Source organism: Ascaphus truei, unplaced genomic scaffold (genome assembly GCF_040206685.1).
Source record: "Ascaphus truei isolate aAscTru1 unplaced genomic scaffold, aAscTru1.hap1 HAP1_SCAFFOLD_606, whole genome shotgun sequence".
NCBI lineage: Eukaryota > Metazoa > Chordata > Amphibia > Anura > Ascaphidae > Ascaphus > Ascaphus truei.
Genome location: NW_027456939.1, coordinates 1 through 18,771, shown reverse-complemented (window position 1 = coordinate 18,771; position 18,771 = coordinate 1). Strand labels below are relative to the sequence as shown.

The following is an 18,771-nucleotide window of genomic DNA, read 5'->3' as shown; positions in this document are numbered from 1 at the left end:
TGCCTCTGTCCCCATCCCCTCACTGTGCCTCGCTCCCCCCTCCCCTCACTGTGCCTCTCCCCCACTCCCCTCACTGTGCCTCTCTCCCCCCTCCCCTCACTGTGCCTCTCTCCCCCCTCCCCTCACTGTGCCTCTCTCCCCTCCTTCCCCTCACTGTGCCTCTCTCCCCCACTCCCCTCACTGTGCCTCTCTCCCCTCCCCTCACTGTGCCCCGCTCCCCTCACTTTGCCTCTCTCCCCCCCTCACTGTGCCTCTCTCCCCCCCTCACTGTGCCTCTCTCCCCCTCCCCTCACTGTGCCTCTCTCCCCCCCTCACTGTGCCTCCTCCCCCCTCCCCTCACTGTGCCTCTCTCCCCTCTCCCCTCACTGTGCCTCTCTCCCCCACTCCCCTCACTGTGCCTCTCTCCCCTCCCCTCACTGTGCCTCTCTCCCCTCCCCTCACTGTGCCTCTCTCCCCCACTCCCCTCACTGTGGGTGTCTCTCCCCCCCCTCACTGTGCCTCTCTCCCCTCACTGTGCCTCTCCCCCTCCCCTCCCCTCACTGTGCCTCTCTCCCCTTCCCCTCACTGTGCCTCTCTCCCCTTCCCCTCACTGTGCCTCTCTCCCCTTCCCCTCATTGTGCCTCTCCCCCCTCCCCTCACTGTGCCTCTCCCCCCTCCCCTCATTGTGCCTCTCCCCCCTCCCCTCACTGTGCCTCTCCCCCCTCCCCTCACTGTGCCTCTCCCCCCTTCCCTCACTGTGCCTCTCCCCCCTCCTCACTGTGCCTCTCCCCCCTCCTCACTGTGCCTCTCTCCCCTCCTTCCCCTCACTGTGCCTCTCTCCTCCACTCCCCTCACTGTGCCTCTCTCCTCTCCCCTCACTGTGCCCCGCTCCCCTCACTTTGCCTCTCTCCCCCCCTCACTGTGCCTCTCTCCCCCCTCCCCTCACTGTGCCTCTCTCCCCTCCCCTCACTGTGCCTCTCTCCCCCACTCCCCTCACTGTGCCTCTCTCCCCTCCCCTCACTGTGCCTCTCTCCCCCCCCCTCACTGTGCCTCTCTCCCCCACTCCCCTCACTGTGGCTCTCTCTCCCCTCCCCTCACTGTGTCTCTCCCCCCTCCCCTCACTGTGTCTCTCCCCCCCCTCACTGTGCCTCTCTCCCCTCACTGTGCCTCTCCCCCTCCCCTCCCCTCACTGTGCCTCTCTCCCCTTCCCCTCACTGTGCCTCTCCCTTCCCCTCACTGTGCCTCTCCCTTCCCCTCACTGTGCCTCTCCCCCTTCCCCTCACTGTGCCTCTCCCCCCTCCCCTCACTGTGCCTCTCCCCCCTCCCCTCACTGTGCCTCTCCCCCCTCCCCTCACTGTGCCCCGCTCCCCTCACTGTGCCTCTCTCCCCTCACTGTGCCTCTCCCCCCCCCCTCACTGTGCCTCTCTCCCCCCTTCCCTCACTGTGCCTCTCCCCCCTCCTCACTGTGCCTCTCTCCCCTCCTTCCCCTCACTGTGCCTCTCTCCTCCACTCCCCTCACTGTGCCTCTCTCCCCTCCCCTCACTGTGCCCCGCTCCCCTCACTGTGCCTCTCTCCCCTCACTGTGCCTCTCCCCCTCCCCTCCCCGTGCCTCTCTCCCTTCCCCTCACTGTGCCTCTCCCCCCTCCCCTCACTGTGCCTCTCTCCCCTCACTGTGCCTCTCCCCCCTCCCCTCACTGTGCTTCTCTCCCTTCTCCTCACTGTGCCTCTCTCCCCTCTCCCCTCACTGTGCCTCTCTCCGGCCCTCCCCTCACTGTGCCTCTCTCCCCCCCCCCTCACTGTGCCTCTCTCCCCCCCCTCACTGTGCCTCTCTCCCCCCCTCCCCTCACTGTGCCTCTCTCCCCCCCTCCCCTCACTGTGCCTCTCTCCCCCCTCCCCTCACTGTGCCTCTCTCCCCCCTCCCCTCACTGTGCCTCTATCCCCTCCTCCCCTCACTGTGCCTCTCTCCCCCTTCCCTACATACAGTTGCTTGCTTGCTGGATAGCGCAGTTGTGGGGATAATAATGCCGCGGCCGTGGGTTTGATCCCCACACCGGCCATTCTGCAGCTTTCTTTGCATTTGTTCTGTGTTTTATAAAAGGTTATGAGGATGTAAAAGTTTAAATTGATAAACATACCATGAATCGCTCCCTAGGGTCGTCTCAATAAGCGCTGCTCCCTTCCCCCGTTACCACACGAGAACGCTGGGAAATTAAGGGATTTATCTCAGTATAGTGAAATATTAGGAACATTTTGTATGGAGCAGAATAATTAGCACAATTTTTCAAATATTTAATCTACATTCTTAGGCTGCGCATATAGTACTGGCGACGTCGCCCGAAAACAGAAGCATTGCCGCCGCGTGCGCTTATAGTGCGCGCTACGGCGACAAAGCGACGTCGCCGGTTCGGAAACTGGTAGCCGGCAAAATTAGATTTTTCAAGGGCCGTCACGTCACTTGAACAAATCAAATTGCCGGAATCCCGCACTGCCGCCGCCCGGCGAAACATAACTTTTGCCGGTGGCGACGGCGTCGTCACCCGTCGTGTCGCCATCGACGGCACTATAGGCACAGCCTTAATTTTTTTCTCTCCCTTACTGTGCCTCTCTCTCCCCCTCACTGTGCCTCTCTCTCCCCCTCACTGTGCCTCTCTCTCCCCATCACTGTGCCTCTCTCTCCCCATCACTGTGCCTCTCTCTCCCCATCACTGTGCCTAACTCTCCCCATCACTGTGCCTAACTCTCCCCATCACTGTGCCTCTACCGCTCCCCTCACTGTGCCTCTCCCCCCTCCCTCACTGTGCCTCTCTCCGCCCCTCCCCTCACTGTGCCTCTCTCCCCCCCCTCACTGTGCCTCTCTCCCCCCCTCACTGTGCCTCTCTCCCCCCCTCCCCTCACTGTGCCTCTCTCCCCTCCTCCCCTCACTGTGCCTCTGTCCCCCCCTCCCCTCACTGTGCCTCGCTCCCCCCTCCCCTCACTGTGCCTCTCTCCCCCACTCCCCTCACTGTGCCTCTCTCCCCCCTCCCCTCACTGTGCCTCTCTCACCCCTCCCCTCACTGTGCCTCTTTCCCCCACTCCCCTCACTGTGCCTCTCTCCCCCCTCCCCTCACTGTGCCTCTCTCCCCCTCCCCTCACTGTGTCTCTCTCCCCTCTCCCCTCACTGTGCCTCTCCCCCCCTCACTGTGCCTCTCTCCCCCCTCACTGTGCCTCTCTCCCCTCACTGTGCCTCTCCCCCTCCCCTCCCCTCACTGTGCCTCTCTCCCTTCCCCTCACTGTGCCTCTCCCCCCTCCCCTCACTGTGCCTCTCCCCCCTCCCCTCACTGTGCCTCTCTCCCCTCACTGTGCCTCTCCCCCCTCCCCTCACTGTGCTTCTCTCCCTTCTCCTCACTGTGCCTCTCTCCCCTCTCCCCTCACTGTGCCTCTCTCCGGCCCTCCCCTCACTGTGCCTCTATCCCCCCCCCTCACTGTGCCTCTCTCCCCCCCTCCCCTCACTGTGCCTCTCTCCCCCCCTCCCCTCACTGTGCCTCTCTCCCCCCCTCCCCTCACTGTGCCTCTCCCCCGTCCCCTCGCTGTGCCTCTCCCATGTCCCTCTCCTCCCTCACCTCACTGTGCCTCTTTTTCCCCCTACCCTCACTGCGCACTTCTTCCCCCTCCCCCCACTGCGCCTCTCTCCCCCTCCCCTCACTGCCTCTATACCCCCTTCCCCCACTCCCCTCACTGTGCCTCTCCCCCCTCCCCTTGCTGCGCCTCTCTCCCCCCTCCCCTCACTGTGCCTCTATCCCCCCCTTCACTGTGCCTCTATCCCCCCCTCACTGTGCCTCTCTCCTCCCTCCCCTCACTGTGCCTCTCACCCCCTCCCGTCACTGTGCCTCTCCGTCCCCTCACTGTGCCTCTCTCCTCCCTCCCCTCACTGTGCCTCTCCTCCTTCCCTCACTGTGCCTCTCTCTCCTCCTTCCCTCAATGTGCCTCTCTCCCCCCCTCCCCTCACTGTGCCTCTCTCCTCCCTTCCCTCACTGAGCCTCTCTCTCCTCCATCCCTCACTGTGCCTCTCCGCCCTCCCCTCACTGTGCCTCTCCCCCCTTTCCTCACTCTTCCCTCCTTTCACTGTGCCTCTCTCCCTCACTGTGCCTCGCTCCCCTCAATATGCCTCGCTCCCCTCTCCCTGTGCCTCTCCCCTCCCCGTGCCTCTCCCCCTCCCCTCACTGTGCCTCTTTCCCCTCCCCTCACTGTGCCTCTCTCCCCCTCCTCATTGTGCATTCCTCCACCCTCCCCTCACTGTGCCTCTCTCTCCCCATTCCCTCACTGTGCCTCTCCCCCCTTTCCTCACTCTCCCCCTCCCCTCACTGTGCCTCTCCCCCCTCCCCTCACTGTGCCTCTCTCCCCTCCCCTACCCTCACTGTGCCTCTCTCCCCTTCCTCTCACTGTGCCTCTCCCTCCTCCCCTCACTGTGCCTCTCTCCCCTCCCCTCACTGTGCTTCTCTCCCTTCTCCTCACTGTGCCTCTCCCACCTCCCTCACTGTGCCTCTCTCCCCCCCTCCCCTCACTGTGCCTCTCTCCCCTCCTCCCCTCACTGTGCCTCTGTCCGCCCCTCCCCTCACTGTGCCTCTCTCCCCCCTCCCCTCACTGTGCCTCTCTCCCCCCTCCCCTCACTGTGCTTCTCTCCCCTCCTGCCCCTCACTTTGCCTCTCTCCCCCCCCCCTCACTGTGCCTCTCTCCCCCTCCCCTCACTGTGCCTCTCTCCCCCTCCCCTCACTGTGCCTCTCTCCCCCCCCTCACTGTGCCTCTCTCCCCCACTCCCCTCACTGTGCCTCTCTCCCCTCCCCTCACTGTGCCTCTCTCCCCCACTCCCCTCACTGTGCCTCTCTCCCCCCTCCCCTCACTGTGCCTCTCTCCCCCTCCCCTCACTGTGTCTCTCTCCCCTCTCCCCTCACTGTGCCTCTCCCCCCTCCCCTCACTGTGCCTCTCTCCCTTCCCCTCACTGTGCCTCTCTCCCTTCCCCTCACTGTGCCTCTCCCCCTCCCCTCACTGTGCCTCTCCCCCTCCCCTCACTGTGCCTCTCCCCCTCCCCTCACTGTGCCTCTCCCCCCTCCCCTCACTGTGCCTCTCCCCCCTCCCCTCACTGTGCTTCTCTCCCCTCACTGTGCCTCTCCCCCCTCACTGTGCTTCTCTCCCTTCTCCTCACTGTGCCTCTCTCCCCTCACTGTGCCTCTCTCCGGCCCTCCCCTCACTGTGCCTCTCTCCCCCCCCTCACTGTGCCTCTCTCCCCCCCTCACTGTGCCTCTCTCCCCCCCTCACTGTGCCTCTCTCCCCCCCTCACTGTGCCTCTCTCCCCCCCTCACTGTGCCTCTCTCCCCCCCTCACTGTGCCTCTCTGCCCCCCTCCCCTCACTGTGCCTCTATCCCCTCCTCCCCTCACTGTGCCTCTCTCCCCCTTCCCTACATACAGTTGCTTGCTTGCTGGATAGCGCAGTTGTGGGGATAATAATGCCGCGGCCGTGGGTTTGATCCCCACACCGGCCATTCTGCAGCTTTCTTTGCATTTGTTCTGTGTTTTATAAAAGGTTATGAGGATGTAAAAGTTTAAATTGATAAACATACCATGAATCGCTCCCTAGGGTCGTCTCAATCAGCGCTGCTCCCTTCCCCCGTTACCACACGAGAACGCTGGGAAATTAAGGGATCTATCTCAGTATAGTGAAATATTAGGAACATTTTGTATAGAGCAGAATAATTAGCACAATTTTTCAAATATTTAATCTACATTCTTAGGCCGCGCATATAGTACTGGCGACGTCGCCCGAAAACAGAAGCATTGCCGCCGCGTGCGCTTATAGTGCGCGCTACGGCGACAAAGCGACGTCGCCGGTTCGGAAACTGGTAGCCGGCAAAATTAGATTTTTCAAGGGTCGTCACGTCACTTGAACAAATCAAATTGCCGGAATCCCGCACTGCCGCCGCCCGGCGAAACATAACTTTTGCCGGTGGCGACGGCGTCGTCACCGGTCGTGTCGCCATCGACGGCACTATAGGCACAGCCTTAATTTTTTTCTCTCCCTTACTGTGCCTCTCTCTCCCCCTCACTGTGCCTTTCTCCCCATCACTGTGCCTCTCTCTCCCCATCACTGTGCCTCTCTCTCCCCATCACTGTGCCTCTCTCTCCCCATCACTGTGCCTAACTCTCCCCATCACTGTGCCTCTACTGCTCCCCTCACTGTGCCTCTCCCCCCTGCCCTCACTGTGCCTCTCCCCCGTCCCCTCGCTGTGCCTCTCCCATGTCCCTCTCCTCCCTCCCCTCACTGTGCCTCTTTTTCCCCCTCCCCTCACTGCGCACCTCTTCCCCATCCCCCCACTGCGCCTCTCTCCCCCTCCTCCCACTGCGCCTCTCTCCCCCTCCCCTCACTGCCTCTATACCCCCTTCCCCCAGTCCCCTCACTGTGCCTCTCCCCCCTCCCCTCGCTGCGCCTCTCTCCCCCCTCCCCTCACTGTGCCTCTATCCCCCCCTCACTGTGCCTCTCTCCTCCCTTCCCTCACTGTGCCTCTCACCTCCCTCCCCTCACTGTGCCTCTCTCCTCCCTCCCCTCACTGTGCCTCTCACCCCCCTCCCCTAACTGTGCCTCTCCCTGTCCCCTCACTGTGCCTCTCCCTGTCCCCTCACTGTGCTTCCCCCCCCTCAATGTGCCTCTCTCCTCCCTCCCCTCACTGTGCCTCTCCTCCTTCCCTCACTGTGCCTCTCTCCTCCGTCCCTCAATGTGCCTCTCTCCCCCCCTACCCTCACTGTGCCTCTCTCCTCCCTTCCCTCACTGAGCCTCTCTCTCCTCCATCCCTCACTGTGCCTCTCCCCCCTTTCCTCACTCTTCCCTCCTTTCACTGTGCTTCTCCCCCCCCTCACTGTGCCTCTCTCCTCCCTCCCCTCACTGTGCCTCTCCTCCTTCCCTCACTGTGCCTCTCTCTCCTCCTTCCCTCAATGTGCCTCTCTCCCCCCCTCCCCTCACTGTGCCTCTCTCCCCCCCTCCCCTCACTGTGCCTCACTCCTCCCTTCCCTCACTGTGCCTCTCTCCCCCTCCCCTCACTGTGCCTCTCCCCCTTTTCCTCACTCTCCCCTCCTTTCACTGTGCCTCTCTCCCCCTCACTGTGCCTCTCTCCCCTCTCCCCTCACTGTGACTCGCTCCCCTCAATATGCCTCGCTCCCCTCTCGCTGTGCCTCTCCCTTCCCCGTGGCTCTCCCCCTCCCCTCACTGTGCCCCTCTGCCCCCTCACTGTGCCTCTCTCCCCCCCTCCCCTCACTGTGCCTCTCACCCCCTCCCCTCACTGTGCCTCTATCCCCCCTCACTGTGCCTCTATCCCCCCCTCACTGTGCCTCTATCCCCCCCTCACTGTGCCTCTCTCCTCCCTTGCCTCACTGTGCCTCTCTCCTCCCTCCCCTCACTGTGCCTCTCCCTGTCCCCTCACTGTGCTCTCCCCCCCCTCACTGTGCCTCTCTCCTCCCTCCCATCACTGTGCCTCTCCTCCTTCCCTCACTGTGCCTCTCTCTCCTCCTTCCCTCAATGTGCCTCTCTCCCTTCCTCCCCTCACTGTGCCTCTCTCCTCCCTTCCCTCACTGAGCCTCTCTCCTCCATCCCTCACTGTGCCTCTCTCCCCCCTCCCCTCACTGTGCCTCTCCCCCTTTCCTCACTCTTCCCTCCTTTCTCTGTGCCTCTCTCCCCCTCACTGTGCCTCTCTCCCCTCTCCCCTCACTGTGCCTCGCTCCCCTCAATATGCCTCGCTTCCCTCTCCCTGTGCCTCTCCCCTCCCCCGTGCCTCTCCCCCTCCCCTCACTGTGCCTCTTTCCCCTCCCCTCCCCTCACTGTGCCTCTCTCCCCCTCCTCATTGTGCATTCCTCCCCTCTCCCCTCACTGTGCCCTCTCTCTCCCCATTCCCTCACTGTGTCTCTCCCCCCTTTCCTCACTCTCCCCCTCCTCTTACTGTGCCTCTCTCCCTCCCCTCACTGTGCCTCTCCCCCCTCCCCTCACTGTGCCTCTCTCCCCTCCCCTCACTGTGCCTCTCTCCCCTTCCCCTCACTGTGCCTCTCCCTCCTCCCCTCACTGTGCCTCTCCACCCTCCCCTCACTGTGGCCTCTCTCCCCTCACTGTGCCTCTCCCCCCCTCACCTCACTGTGCTTCTCTCCCTTCTCCTCACTGTGCCTCTCCCCCCTCCCTCACTGTGCCTCTCTCCGCCCCTCCCCTCACTGTGCCTCTCTCCCCCCCTCCCCTCACTGTGCCTCTCTCCCCCCCTCCCCTCACTGTGCCTCTCTCCCCCCTCCCCTCACTGTGCCTCTCTCCCCCCCTCCCTCACTGTGCCTCTCTCCCCTCCTCCCCTCACTGTGCCTCTGTCCCCCCCTTGCTTCACTGTGCCTCGCTCCCTCCTCCCCTCACTGTGCCTCTCTCCCCACTCCTCACTGTGCCTCTCTCCCCACTCCCCTCACTGTGCCTCTCTCCCCCCTCCCCTCACTGTGCCTCTCTCCCCCCTCCCCTCACTGTGCCTCTCTCCCCCCTCCCCTCACTGTGCCTCTCTCCCCTCCTTCCCCTCACTGTGCCTCTCTCCCCTCCTTCCCCTCACTGTGCCTCTCTCCCCCACTCCCCTCACTGTGCCTCTCTCCCCTCCCCTCACTGTGCCCCTCTCCCCTCACTTTGCCTCTCTCCCCCCCTCACTGTGCCTCTCTCCCCCCTCCCCTCACTGTGCCTCTCTCCCCCCCTCACTGTGCCTCTCTCCCCTCTCCCCTCACTGTGCCTCTCTCCGCCACTCCCCTCACTGTGCCTCTCTCCCCCACTCCCTCACTGTGCCTCTCTCCCCCCACTCCCCTCACTGTGCCTCTCTCCCCCACTCCCCTCACTGTGCCTCTCTCCCCCCTCCCCTCACTGTGCCTCTCTCCCCTCACTGTGCCTCTCCCCCTCCCCTCCCTGTGCCTCTCTCCCCTTCCCCTCACTGTGCCTCTCTCCCTTCCCCTCACTGTGCCTCTCCCCCCTCCCCTCACTGTGCCTCTCCCCCCTCCCCTCACTGTGCCTCTCTCCCCTCACTGTGCCTCTCCCCCCTCCCCCTCACTGTGCTTCTCTCCCTTCTCCTCACTGTGCCTCTCTCCCCTCTCCCCTCACTGTGCCTCTCTCCCCTCCTCCCCTCACTGTGCCTCTGTCCCCCCCCTCCCCTCACTGTGCCTCTCTCCCCCACTTCCCTCACTGTGCCTCTCTCCCCACTCCCTCACTGTGCCTCTCTCCCCCACTCCCCTCACTGTGCCTCTCTCCCCCTCCCCTCACTGTGCCTCTCTCCCCCCTCCCCTCACTGTGCTTCTCTCCCTTCTCCTCACTGTGCCTCTCTCCCCTCTCCTCACTGTGCCTCTCTCCGGCCCTCCCCTCACTGTGCCTCTCTCCCCCCCTCACTGTGCCTCTCCCCCCTTTCCTCACTCTTCCCTCCTTTCACTGTGCCTCTCTCCCCCTCACTGTGCCTCGCTCCCCTCAATATGCCTCGCTCCCCTCTCCCTGTGCCTCTCCCCTCCCCGTGCCTCTCCCCCTCCCCTCACTGTGCCTCTTTCCCCTCCCCTCACTGTGCCTCTCTCCCCCTCCTCATTGTGCATTCCTCCACCCTCCCCTCACTGTGCCTCTCTCTCCCCCCATTCCCTCACTGTGCCTCTCCCCCCTTTCCTCACTCTCCCCCTCCCCTCACTGTGCCTCTCCCCCCCCTCCCCTCACTGTGCCTCTCTCCCCCTCCCCTACCCTCACTGTGCCTCTCTCCCCTTCCTCTCACTGTGCCTCTCCCTCCTCCCCTCACTGTGCCTCTCTCCCCCTCCCCTCCCCTCACTGTGCTTCTCTCCCTTCTCCTCACTGTGCCTCTCCCACCTCCCTCACTGTGCCTCTCTCCCCCCCCCTCCCCTCACTGTGCCTCTCTCCCCTCCTCCCCTCACTGTGCCTCTGTCCGCCCCTCCCCTCACTGTGCCTCTCTCCCCCCTCCCCTCACTGTGCCTCTCTCCCCCCTCCCCTCACTGTGCTTCTCTCCCCTCCTGCCCCTCACTTTGCCTCTCTCCCCCCCCCCTCACTGTGCCTCTCTCCCCCTCCCCTCACTGTGCCTCTCTCCCCCTCCCCTCACTGTGCCTCTCTCCCCCTCCCCTCACTGTGCCTCTCTCCCCCACTCCCCTCACTGTGCCTCTCTCCCCTCCCCTCACTGTGCCTCTCTCCCCCACTCCCCTCACTGTGCCTCTCTCCCCCCCTCCCCTCACTGTGCCTCTCTCCCCCTCCCCTCACTGTGTCTCTCTCCCCTCTCCCCTCACTGTGCCTCTCCCCCCTCCCCTCACTGTGCCTCTCTCCCTTCCCCTCACTGTGCCTCTCTCCCTTTCCCCCTCACTGTGCCTCTCCCCCTCCCCTCACTGTGCCTCTCCCCCTCCCCTCACTGTGCTCTCCCCCCTCCCCTCACTGTGCCTCTCCCCCCTCCCCTCACTGTGCTTCTCTCCCCTCACTGTGCCTCTCCCCCCTCACTGTGCTTCTCTCCCTTCTCCTCACTGTGCCTCTCTCTCCCCTCACTGTGCCTCTCTCCGGCCCTCCCCTCACTGTGCCTCTCTCCCCCCCTCACTGTGCCTCTCTCCCCCCCTCACTGTGCCTCTCTCCCCCCCCCCTCACTGTGCCTCTCTCCCCCCCTCACTGTGCCTCTCTCCCCCCCTCACTGTGCCTCTCTCCCCCCCTCACTGTGCCTCTCTGCCCCCCTCCCCTCACTGTGCCTCTATCCCCTCCTCCCCTCACTGTGCCTCTCTCCCCCTTCCCTACATACAGTTGCTTGCTTGCTGGATAGCGCAGTTGTGGGATAATAATGCCGCGGCCGTGGGTTTGATCCCCACACACGGCCATTCTGCAGCTTTCTTTGCATTTGTTCTGTGTTTTATAAAAGGTTATGAGGATGTAAAAGTTTAAATTGATAAACATACCATGAATCGCTCCCTAGGGTCGTCTCAATCAGCGCTGCTCCCTTCCCCCGTTACCACACGAGAACGCTGGGAAATTAAGGGATCTATCTCAGTATAGTGAAATATTAGGAACATTTTGTATAGAGCAGAATAATTAGCACAATTTTTCAAATATTTAATCTACATTCTTAGGCCGCGCATATAGTACTGGCGACGTCGCCCGAAAACAGAAGCATTGCCGCCGCGTGCGCTTATAGTGCGCGCTACGGCGACAAAGCGACGTCGCCGGTTCGGAAACTGGTAGCCGGCAAAATTAGATTTTTCAAGGGTCGTCATGTCACTTGAACAAATCAAATTGCCGGAATCCCGCACTGCCGCCGCCCGGCGAAACATAACTTTTGCCGGTGGCGACGGCGTCGTCACCGGTCGTGTCGCCATCGACGGCACTATAGGCACAGCCTTAATTTTTTTCTCTCCCTTACTGTGCCTCTCTCTCCCCCCTCACTGTGCCTTTCTCCCCATCACTGTGCCTCTCTCTCCCCATCACTGTGCCTCTCTCTCCCCATCACTGTGCCTCTCTCTCCCCATCACTGTGCCTAACTCTCCCCATCACTGTGCCTCTACCGCTCCCCCTCACTGTGCCTCTCCCCCCTGCCCTCACTGTGCCTCTCCCCCGTCCCCTCGCTGTGCCTCTCCCATGTCCCTCTCCTCCCTCCCCTCACTGTGCCTCTTTTTCCCCCTCCCTGCGCACCTCTTCCCCTCCCCCCACTGCGCCTCTCTCCCCCTCCTCCCACTGCGCCTCTCTCCCCCTCCCCCTCACTGCCTCTATACCCCCTTCCCCCAGTCCCCTCACTGTGCCTCTCCCCCCTCCCCTCGCTGCGCCTCTCTCCCCCCTCCCCTCACTGTGCCTCTATCCCCCCCTCACTGTGCCTCTCTCCTCCCTTCCCTCACTGTGCCTCTCACCTCCCTCCCCTCCCCCTCACTGTGCCTCTCTCCTCCCTCCCCTCACTGTGCCTCTCACCCCCTCCCCTAACTGTGCCTCTCCCTGTCCCCTCACTGTGCCTCTCCCTGTCCCCTCACTGTGCTTCCCCCCCTCAATGTGCCTCTCTCCTCCCTCCCCTCACTGTGTCTCTCCTCCTTCCCTCACTGTGCCTCTCTCCCCCCCTCCCCTCACTGTGCCTCTCTCCTCCGTCCCTCAATGTGCCTCTCTCCCCCCCTCCCCTCACTGTGCCTCTCTCCTCCCTTCCCTCACTGAGCCTCTCTCTCCTCCATCCCTCACTGTGCCTCTCCCCCCTTTCCTCACTCTTCCCTCCTTTCACTGTGCTTCTCCCCCCCCTCACTGTGCCTCTCTCCTCCCTCCCCTCACTGTGCCTCTCCTCCTTCCCTCACTGTGCCTCTCTCTCCTCCTTCCCTCAATGTGCCTCTCTCCCCCCTCCCCTCACTGTGCCTCTCTCCCCCCCTCCCCTCACTGTGCCTCACTCCTCCCTTCCCTCACTGTGCCTCTCTCCCCCTCCCCTCACTGTGCCTCTCCCCCCTTTCCTCACTCTCCCCTCCTTTCACTGTGCCTCTCTCCCCCTCACTGTGCCTCTCTCCCCTCTCCCCTCACTGTGACTCGCTCCCCTCAATATGCCTCGCTCCCCTCTCGCTGTGCCTCTCCCTTCCCCGTGGCTCTCCCCCTCCCCTCACTGTGCCCTCTGCCCCCTCACTGTGCCTCTCTCCCCCCTCCCCTCACTGTGCCTCTCACCCCTCCCCTCACTGTGCCTCTATCCCCCTCACTGTGCCTCTATCCCCCCTCACTGTGCCTCTATCCCCCCTCACTGTGCCTCTCTCCTCCCTTGCCTCACTGTGCCTCTCTCCTCCTCCCCTCACTGTGCCTCTCACCCCCCTCCCCTCACTGTGCCTCTCCCTGTCCCCTCACTGTGCTCTCCCCCCCTCACTGTGCCTCTCTCCTCCCTCCCATCACTGTGCCTCTCCTCCTTCCCTCACTGTGCCTCTCTCTCCTCCTTCCCTCAATGTGCCTCTCTCCCTTCCTCCCCTCACTGTGCCTCTCTCCTCCCTTCCCTCACTGAGCCTCTCTCTCCTCCATCCCTCACTGTGCCTCTCTCCCCCTCCCCTCACTGTGCCTCTCCCCCCTTTCCTCACTCTTCCCTCCTTTCTCTGTGCCTCTCTCCCCCTCACTGTGCCTCTCTCCCCTCTCCCCTCACTGTGCCTCGCTCCCCTCAATATGCCTCGCTTCCCTCTCCCTGTGCCTCTCCCCTCCCCGTGCCTCTCCCCCTCCCCTCACTGTGCCTCTTTCCCCTCCCCTCCCCTCACTGTGCCTCTCTCCCCCTCCTCATTGTGCATTCCTCCCCTCTCCCCTCACTGTGCCTCTCTCTCCCCATTCCCTCACTGTGTCTCTCCCCCCTTTCCTCACTCTCCCCCTCCTCTTACTGTGCCTCTCTCCCTGCCCCTCACTGTGCCTCTCCCCCCTCCCCTCACTGTGCCTCTCTCCCTCCCCTCACTGTGCCTCTCTCCCCTTCCCCTCACTGTGCCTCTCCCTCCTCCCCTCACTGTGCCTCTCCACCCTCCCCTCACTGTGCCTCTCTCCCCTCACTGTGCCTCTCCCCCCTCACCTCACTGTGCTTCTCTCCCTTCTCCTCACTGTGCCTCCTCCCCCCTCCCTCACTGTGCCTCTCTCCGCCCCTCCCCTCACTGTGCCTCTCTCCCCCCCTCCCCTCACTGTGCCTCTCTCCCCCCCTCCCCTCACTGTGCCTCTCTCCCCCCCTCCCCTCACTGTGCCTCTCTCCCCTCCTCCCTCACTGTGCCTCTGTCCCCCCCTTGCTTCACTGTGCCTCGCTCCCCCCCCTCACCCCCCTCTCCCACTTTTCCCCTCTCCCCCCACCTCCCCTCCCCTGCGCCCCCTCCCCCCCCCCCATTCTTCCCTGTCTCCTCCTCCCCCTCACTGTGCCTCTCTCCCCCACTCCTCACTGTGCCTCTCTCCCCCACTCCCCTCACTGTGCCTCTCTCCCCTCCCCTCACTGTGCCTCTCTCCCCCCTCCCCTCACTGTGCCTCTCTCCCCCTCCCCTCACTGTGCCTCTCTCCCCTCCTTCCCCTCACTGTGCCCTCTCTCCCCTCCTTCCCCTCACTGTGCCTCTCTCCCCACTCCCCTCACTGTGCCTCTCTCCCCTCCCCTCACTGTGCCCCTCTCCCCTCACTTTGCCTCTCTCCCCCCCTCACTGTGCCTCTCTCCCCCCTCCCTCACTGTGCCTCTCTCCCCCCCTCACTGTGCCTCTCCCCCTCTTCCCTCACTGTGCCTCTCTCCCCACTCCCCTCACTGTGCCTCTCTCCCCCACTCCCCTCACTGTGCTCTCTCCCCCACTCCCCTCACTGTGCCTCTCTCCCCCACTCCCCTCACTGTGCCTCTCTCCCTCCCCCTCCCCTCACTGTGCCTCTCTCCCCTCACTGTGCCTCTCCCCCTCCCCTCCCTGTGCCTCTCTCCCCTTCCCCTCACTGTGCCTCTCTCCCTTCCCCTCACTGTGCCTCTCCCCCCTCCCCTCACTGTGCCTCTCCCCCCTCCCCTCACTGTGCCTCTCTCCCCTCACTGTGCCTCTCCCCCCTCCCCTCACTGTGCTTCTCTCCCTTCTCCTCACTGTGCCTCTCTCCCCTCTCCCCTCACTGTGCCTCTCTCCCCTCACTGTGCCTCTGTCCCCCCCTCCCCTCACTGTGCATCGCTCCCCCCCCTCCCCTCACTGTGCCTCTCTCCCCCACTTACCTCACTGTGCCTCTCTCCCCCACTCCCCTCACTGTGCCTCTCTCCCCCACTCCCCTCACTGTGCCTCTCTCCCCCACTCCCCTCACTGTGCCTCTCTCCCCCTCCCCTCACTGTGCCTCTCTCCCCCCTCCCTCACTGTGCTTCTCTCCCTTCTCCTCACTGTGCCTCTCTCCCCTCTCCTCACTGTGCCTCTCTCCGGCCCTCCCCTCACTGTGCCTCTCTCCCCCCCCTCACTGTGCCTCTCTCCCCCCCCCCTCACTGTGCCTCTATCCAATCCTCCCCTCTCTGTGCCTCTCTCCCCCCTCCCCTCACTGTGCCTCTATCCCCTCCTCCCCTCACTGTGCCTCTCTCCCCCTTCCCTACTTACAGTTGCTTGCTTGCTGGATAGCACAGTTGTGGGGATAATAATGCCGCGGCCGTGGGTTTGATCCCCACACCGGCCATTCTGCAGCTTTCTTTGCATTTGTTCTGTGTTTTATAAAATGTTATGAGGATGTAAAAGTTTAAATTGATAAACATACCATGAATCGCTCCCTAGGGTCGTCTCAATCAGCGCTGCTCCCTTCCCCCGTTACCACACGAGAACGCTGGGAAATTAAGGGATCTATCTCAGTATAGTGAAATATTAGGAACATTTTGTATGGAGCAGAATAATTAGCACAATTTTTCAAATATTTAATCTACATTCTTAGGCCGCGCATATAGTACTGGCGACGTCGGCCGAAAACAGAAGCATTGCCGCCGCGTGCGCTTATAGTGCGCGCTACGGCGACAAAGCGACGTCGCCGGTTCGGAAACTGGTAGCCGCAAAATTAGATTTTTCAAGGGCCGTCACGTCACTTGAACAAATGAAATTGCCGGAATCCCGCACTGCCCGCCGCCCGGCGAAACATAACTTTTGCCGGTGGCGACGGCGACGTCACCCGTCGTGTCGCCATCGACGGCACTATAGGCACAGCCTTAATTTTTTTCTCTCCCTTACTTACTCCCCCCCTCCCCTCACTGTGCCTCTCTGCCCCTCTCCCCTCACTGTGCCTCTCTCCCCCACTCCCCTCACTGTGGCCTCTCTCCCCCACTCCCCTCACTGTGCCTCTCTCCCCCCCTCACTGTGCCTCTCTCCCTCCCCTCACTGTGCTCTCCCCACTCCCTCACTTTGCCTCTCCCCCCTCACTGTGCCTCTCTCCTCCCCCCCACTCCCCTCACTTTGCCTCTCTCCCCCTCCCCTCACTGTGCCTCTCTCCCCCCTCCCCTCACTGTGCCTCTCTCCCCCTCCCCTCACTGTGTCTCTCTCCCCCTCTCCCCTCACTGTGCCTCTCCCCCCCCTCACTGTGCCTCTCTCCCCCCTCCCCTCACTGTGCCTCTCTCCACTCACTGTGCCTCTCCCCCTCCCCTCCCCTCACTGTGCCTCTCTCCCCTTCCCCTCACTGTGCCTCTCTCCCTTCCCCTCACTGTGCCTCTCCCCCCTCCCCTCACTGTGCCTCTCCCCCCTCCCCTCACTGTGCCTCTCTCCCCTCACTGTGCCTCTCACCCCACTCCCTCACTGTGCTTCTCTCCCTTCTCCTCACTGTGCCTCTCTCCCCTCCCCTCACTGTGCCTCTCTCCGGCCCTCCCCTCACTGTGCCTCTCTCCCCCCCTCACTGTGCTCTCTCCCCCCCTCCCCTCACTGTGCCTCTATCCCCTCCTCCCCTCACTGTGCCTCTCTCCCCCTTCCCTACATACAGTTGCTTGCTTGCTGGATAGCACAGTTGTGGGGATAATAATGCCGCGGCCGTGGGTTTGATCCCCACACCGGCCATTCTGCAGCTTTCTTTGCATTTGTTCTGTGTTTTATAAAAGGTTATGAGGATGTAAAAGTTTAAATGATAAACATACCATGAATCGCTCCCTAGGGTCGTCTCAATCAGCGCTGCTCCCTTCCCCCGTTACCACACGAGAACGCTGGGAAATTAAGGGATCTATCTCAGTATAGTGAAATATTAGGAACATTTTGTATGGAGCAGCATAATTAGCACAATTTTTCAAATATTTAATAAATTGACTGGGAGGGAGGGAGAGAGGTGACTGGGATGGAGGGAGGGAGGGAGAGAGGTGACTGGGAGGGAGGGAGAGAGGTGACTGGGAAGGAGAGATAGAGGTGACTGGGAGGGAGGGAGAGATAGAGGTGACTGGGAGGAAGAGATAGAGGTGACTGGGAGGGAGAGATAGAGGTGACTGGGAGGGAGAGATAGAGGTGACTGGGAGGGAGGGAGGTGACTGGGAGGGAGGGAGGTGACTGGGAGGGAGGTGACTGGGAGGGAGAGAGGTGACTGGGAGGGAGGAAGAGATAGAGGTGACTGGGAGGGAGGGAGGTGAAAGGGAGGGAGGCAGGTAGGGAGGTGACAGGGAGGGGGGAGGTGACAGGGAGGGAGGAGAGAGGTGACAGGGAGGGAGGGAGAGAGGGAGGGAGGGAGAGAGGGAGAGAGGCGACAGGGAGGGAGAGATAGAAGTGACTGGGAGGAGAGATAGAGGTGACAGGGAGGGAGGGAGAGATAGAGGTGACAGGGAGGGAGGGAGAGATAGAGGTGACTGGGAGGGAGGGAGAGATAGAGGTGACTGGGAGGGAGGGAGAGATAGAGGTGACAGGGAGGGAGGGGAGGTGAAAGGGGGGGAGGCAGGTAGGGAGGTGACAGGGAGGGGGGAGGGAGGGAGCTGACGGAGGGAGGGGGTGCGAGAGGTGACAGGGAGGGAGGGAGAGAGGTGACAGGAGGGAGATGAAAGGGAGGGAGGTGACAGGGAGGGAGAGAGAGAGGTGACAGGGAGGGAGGGAGAGAGAGAGGGAGAGAGGCGAACAGGGAGGGAGGGAGAGGTGACAGGGAGGGGAGAGGGGTGAAAGGGAGAGAGGTGACAGGGAGAGAGGGAGGGAGGTGACAGGGAGGGAGGGAGGGAGGTGACAGGGAGGGAGGGAGGGGAGAGAGAGTGAGAGGTGACAGGGAGGTGGAGAGAAGAGGTGACAGGTATGGAGAGGATGACAGGGAGGGGGAGAGAGACACACACACACACCCAGACAGAGACACACACCCAGAAAATTATATAAATAATTTATTGACATTAATTAAAATTAAATAAAAAATGAAGACATTAATTGGACATTCCTCATTGTCATTCCTGACCTGACCTTGGGGCTTGTTTATATAATATAAAAATGTGCTAAATAAATAGCAGGGGAAAGCAGAAATATGGTTGTGCATTATTATAAATATATATGTTGCTACTTACACTTACAGTACTTATTGTACAGACTGTGTCACACGTGCAGCGGCAGCTTTGCCTCTGAGCAGCTCCAGACTGTCTGACACACCTTCTCCTGTGCTCCTCGTGGCAGTCACTGTCACAGGTCAGTGATATCACTGCCATCCCATGGATCACTGCGGCCCCTCCCACCCGGCATCTGTCCAATCCCCTGCCGTCTTGCTGAGCTGCTCCTATCCTCCTCAAATGGCCACCAATCTCCTGCACCGTTACTCCCTGGTAGTGTAGTGTGGTGTGCTCTGCTCATACTCTGCCCCCCGGCTCTCGGCATTCTCACCCAATCCCGTGCATTTTAGCATTCTACTATGAAGGAGTATGCCGGGGCGGGGCTTTGTAGAATTCCGGCCGGCACGCAGGGGATTGGTTGAAGGATGTCTAAAGCCCAACCCCCCCCGCATTCTATTCTACAAGTGAAAAAACTCACCAGCTGAGTCCCGCACCCTCCTCGCGCAGCTCCGCCGCCGCAGACTAGCGCACCGCCGCCCGCTCCACATCACATCTAAGTACCGGGACAAAGGCCAAAACCCGGGACATTTCCGGGACAGGCAGGCTACCGGGACAGTTGTGGTGTGAAGATAGTCAGCGCAAACCTCACGGGCCTCCCGATGTCGATGGAACCGAATGAAATAAAAGGATATGGATAAAAAAGAATTAAAATCTCAGTGTATTAGATACACATGTGGGGGATGGGGGAAGAGGGGGGGGGAAAGGGGGATGGGGGAAGAGGGGGGGGGGGAAGGGGGAGGGGGGTGAGGGCAGGGGGTGGGAGCAAGGAGGAGGATAATGCTGGAGGGGTTGATAATTGGTTTTCCACTTTAACTAATCAAAGAATACA

General features: G+C 62.0%; 1 pseudogene; it reads right to left on the bottom strand.

Moving 5' to 3' along the window:
- The window catches only part of LOC142485589 (uncharacterized), a 66,326-nt pseudogene extending 48,005 nt beyond the window's left edge, over positions 1-18,321 (bottom strand).
- Positions 18,322-18,771: the final 450 nt, after the last annotated feature.